The following is a 4,702-nucleotide window of genomic DNA, read 5'->3' as shown; positions in this document are numbered from 1 at the left end:
TAAAAACTTCTTCCAGGCAAAAAACAGCTTAAAGGGTGGGGCCACTACTTTAGCTTCCCAGCAGGTGGGTCACTATGGCTTCCTGGGAGAGAGGGGGCAGGACGGCTGGATGGTTGGCACGGTTCAACAGTAACACCAGATTGGCTCTGCTGTTTGCACCATACAATCTTTCCCACCACCTCACCGTTCTCCCTCTTCCTCCGGGTAAACCATAGCAATCCATATGCTGGGAATCGAGTGAAGTACTGCCAGTGATCCACTTCTGATCTGTACAGGACTTCTAACGCAAGTTTTCTGGGTAGAACTATTCAATTTATGATTTTCTAAGAAATTTATATAACTGTCCCATTTATTAAAGTCCTTGCAATATCATGAGTTCAAATCGGCAGGGCCTGATAAACTGCATCCTAGAGTATTGAAGGAACTGGCTGAAGAACTCTCAGAACCGCTGTCTATTATGTTTGCAAAATCGTGGAGGACTGGTGAACTGCCGGATGACTGGAGGAGAGCTAATGTTGTCCCTGTCTTCAAAAAGGGCAAAAAGGAGGAACCGGGGAACTACCGACCAGTCAGCCTAACATCAATCCCTGGAAAAACTCGGGAGCAGATTATAAAGCAGTCAGTCTGTAAGCACCTTGAAAACAATGCAGTGATTACGAGGAGCCAACATGGATTTATGAAGAACAAATCCTGCCAAACTAATTTTATCTCGTTTTTTGATCGGGTGAGCTCCCTGGTAGACTGTGGGAATGCTGTGGACATAATATATCTCGACTTCAGCAAAGCTTTTGACAAAGTGCCCCATGATATTCTGATTAGCAAGCTAGGTAAATGTAGGCTGGATGGAATCGTACTCGTACTCAAAGAGTGCTTATCAATGGTTCCTTCTCAAACTGGGCAGAAGTAATGAGTGGGGTATCACAGGGCTCGGTTCTGGGCCCAGTGCTCTTCAATATTTTTATTAATGACTTGGATGAGGAGGTACAGAGCATGCTTATCAAATTTGCAGATGATACAAAATTGGGGGGCATAGCTAATACCGTGGAAGACAGAAACAAAATTCAAAGGGACCTTGATAGGCTGGAGCATTGGGCTGAAAACAACAGAATGAAATTCAACAGGGATAAATGCAAAGTTCTACACTTAGGAAAAAGAAACCAAATGCACACTTATAAGATGGGGGATACTTGGCTCAGCAATACGACATGTGAGAAGGATCTTGGAATTGTCGTTGATCACAAGCTGAATATGACAACAGTGTGATGTGGCTGCAAAAAAAAGGCAAATGCTATATTAGGCTGCATTAACAGAAGTATTGTTTCCAAATCACGTGAAGTATTAGTTCTCCTCTATTCAGCACTGGTTAGGCCTCATCTTGAATATTACATCCAGTTCTGGTCTCCGCACTTCAAGAAGGATGCAGACAAACTGGAACAGGTTCAGAGGAGGGCAACAAGGATGATCAGGGGACTGGAAGCAAAGCCCTATGAGGAGAGACTGAAAGAACTGGGCATGTTTAGCCTGGAGAAGAGAAGACTGAGGGGAGATATGATAGCAGTCTTCAAGTACATGAAAGGTTGCCACACAGAGGAGGGCCGGGATCTCTTCTCCATCATCCCAGAGTGCAGGACACAGAATAATGGGCTCAAGTTGCAGGAAGCCAGATTTCGACTGGATATCAGGAAAAACTTCCTAACCGTTAGAGCCATACGACAATGGAATCAATTACCTAGAGAGGTAGTGGGCTCTCTGACACTGGAGGCATTCAAGAGGCAGCTGGACAGCCATCTGTTGGGAATGCTTTGATTTGGATTCCTGCATTGAGCAGGGGGTTGGACTTGATAGCCTTATAGGCCCCTTCCAACTCTACTATTCTATGATTCTATGGTATGCATTTTATGTGGTGCATATACAAATATGTTAACATATGGTAAATATAAAAGCAAGTTTCCCTCTCTTCATCCGAAAGCTCTGTGTAATTGCTCAATTACTTTGCAGCAACAAGTTGTCAGTTAAAAGCCCATTTGGACAGGCAATACTTACAAAACATAATTTATGGAGTTCAGTTTCCAAATCCCCCCTTCCTCACCTTTCAGCTCCTACCCAGCAGCTGGACATGATGGGAGTTATAGTTCAAGAAAATCTGTAGATCCAAGGTTGAAAAATATTGCCTTAACCTATGTTTGCAATGGCACCCAGAGACACTTTTTTTATCATGTTTCACTATAATCTTGGAGGAGATCAGGGGCTTGCTGCTCAATTTCACTTGCATTGAATATGCGACATTTTTATGAGTTAAAACTGTGCCAGGAAATACAGCCTTGGTAATTGATAATAACTGCTCAAGGTTTTGGTGATGGTGATGGGGTTTCTGCTCTATATGTTGAAAATGGAAATGGACTGCCTTCAAGTCAATTCTGACTTAAGGTGACCCTATGAATCGGGTTTTCATGGTAAGAGGTATTCAGAGGTGGTTTTACAATTGCCTTCCTCTAAGGCTGAGAGGCAGTGACTGGCCCAAAGTCACCCAGTGAACTTCATGGCTGTGTCGGGATTTGAACCCTGGTCTCCCAGGTCGTAGTCCAACACTCTAACCACTCTAGCCACACTGGCTCTCGCTCTATAGGTTAGGAGTGGTCAAATTGTGGGCACGAGGCAACTCAACTCTGAAAAGCAATTTCATTTGACCCACCAGAAGACTTATTACATTTTAAACAAGGGTTAATAAAAATGTTGGTCTCAATAAAGAAAAGAAAGTTGGTTTCAAAAGTTAATTCCACAATACTATACATATTTATTCAGAGGAAGGGACGGGCAACTCTGTCAATTTCCGTTTCTCTCAGTTTCTCATTTTTCCAATATTAAATTCAGCTCTTCACATTTCCACATCAGTTTGCAATTTATTTATTTGATTAAGATTCATTAGCATTTTAGTGCAAATTTCTCCAAATACACAAATACTTGTGTGTGCTTTCCCCTTAATATAAACATTTTTGCAAAGCGATAGTCCCTGATATAATGCAATTTTGTACTATTTTCACTGATATATGCATTTTGTGGTGCTAGTTTCATTAATATATGCATTTTAAGCACATTTTGCTTTAGTATATGCATTTATGTATACATTACTTGGTGGAGAACTGCACTGCAAATTTCAGAGAAGTGTGGATTTTGAAGGCTGAATGTGTTTTTATCCCATATTGTTTAAGCAAGTCTGAATTAGGTAGATTTGCCTTTAAACGTGAACTGAATTGAATTTCTCCCACACCTCTAACTAGAGGTAAGCCCCATTGCAGCCTTAATAAGATGTGAAGAATTTACCAGCAGATTACACTAACTTTACCATGGAGCTTTATTACTTATTAGGACAGCATTCCCAACCTGGTGCCCTTCACAAGTTTAGGACTACAACTCACATCAACTCCAACCAGAATAATCAAGGATGATGGGAGTTGTAGCCCAAAACATCTGGAGAGTATCAGGTTGAGGACTGCTGCATTAGAGAATATATTTCCATGCTAAAGTAAACTTCAGGTCCCAAACCACTGTTTGCATAATTAAGAGGTCCCTCACTCCACACCCCTAAATCAAAGCTTGGTCATCACATAGATGGCGACATCACGTAGATGGGCTGAATGTGAATACGCAGAAACTGAAAGATGTCCTTGGCATCTTCCTGAATTACCTGGACTGAGATGGTAAAGTTTACATTATACAGAGTCTTGGATAGGTGCTCTTTCCCATCTTGCTCACCATTTGTATGCCATGTATGTTTTTTTAAGTCTGCAGCCATACTACCCTGAACAAGCCCGATCTCGTCTGATCTCGGAAGCTAAGCAGGGTCAAGCCTGGTTAGTACTTGGATGGGAGACTGCCTGGGAATACTGGGTGCCGTAGGCTTAGAGGAAGGCAATGGTAAACCACCTCTGAATACCTCTTGCCATGAAAACCCTGTGAATATATCCAAAAGATTCATAGGGTTACCATAAGTCGTAATCGACTTGAAGGCATATAACAACAAATGCTTTAAAAAAAAATTAAAAATTGCTACAGGGCATAATTCCGAAAAAAATTAAGCATACCTAAATCCCATTAGAATCAATGGGATTTAAGCACTAAACATTCCCTGGATGGCAGCTATCATTTCCCCAACTATGCTGCAGTCCTTAAATGACTTATCCTAGAGTGGGATTGTTAATACTAGCAACACGAAGCTGAAGTGGAATTCCTTTTTCTTACTCTTTCTCTGAAGCTTTATGTTTCTTTTGGAAGCAACATTAAAGGTCTTCCTGTTTTGTCTGGTATGTTCTGACTGACAGAGCAATACATTGGTGTGCCAGGAGGCAGCAGCTGGCAACCTACAGTAACTACCAGCCCCCTCCCACTTGTTTATTAATTGATTGAAATCATGTATTTTGACTGTCTTTCACTGTAAAAAATGGCAAGATGTTTTACAAAATGCCAGGTAGCTGGGGCTGGGAGCTTCCATTTTAATTCCCACAATGCCCTAGAGTGACACTACATTGAATGCTCTAGCACACTGCAGGAAGTTAAAATGGCAGCTCCCATCCAGCCTTGGGGTGCTTCCACTGCTAGGTGAGTCCAAGGGGGACCATCAATGTAAGTCAGGGCCCACCACTGGACATTTTGCCCACGGTCCCCTCAAGCCTGGACAGCCAAAATCAGTTCCCTGAGGCAGTCT

The 4,702-nt window shown here is 42.1% G+C and overlaps 1 pseudogene; it reads left to right on the top strand.

Moving 5' to 3' along the window:
- The first annotated feature begins 3,781 nt into the window (after positions 1-3,781).
- Positions 3,782-3,900, top strand: LOC133384593 (5S ribosomal RNA; annotated as a pseudogene).
- The last annotated feature ends 802 nt before the right edge of the window (positions 3,901-4,702 follow it).

Source organism: Rhineura floridana, chromosome 4 (assembly GCF_030035675.1).
Source record: "Rhineura floridana isolate rRhiFlo1 chromosome 4, rRhiFlo1.hap2, whole genome shotgun sequence".
Classification (NCBI taxonomy): domain Eukaryota; kingdom Metazoa; phylum Chordata; class Lepidosauria; order Squamata; family Rhineuridae; genus Rhineura; species Rhineura floridana.
The sequence above is the reverse complement of the archived record's forward strand: the minus strand, read 5'-3'. Positions and strand labels throughout refer to the sequence as shown.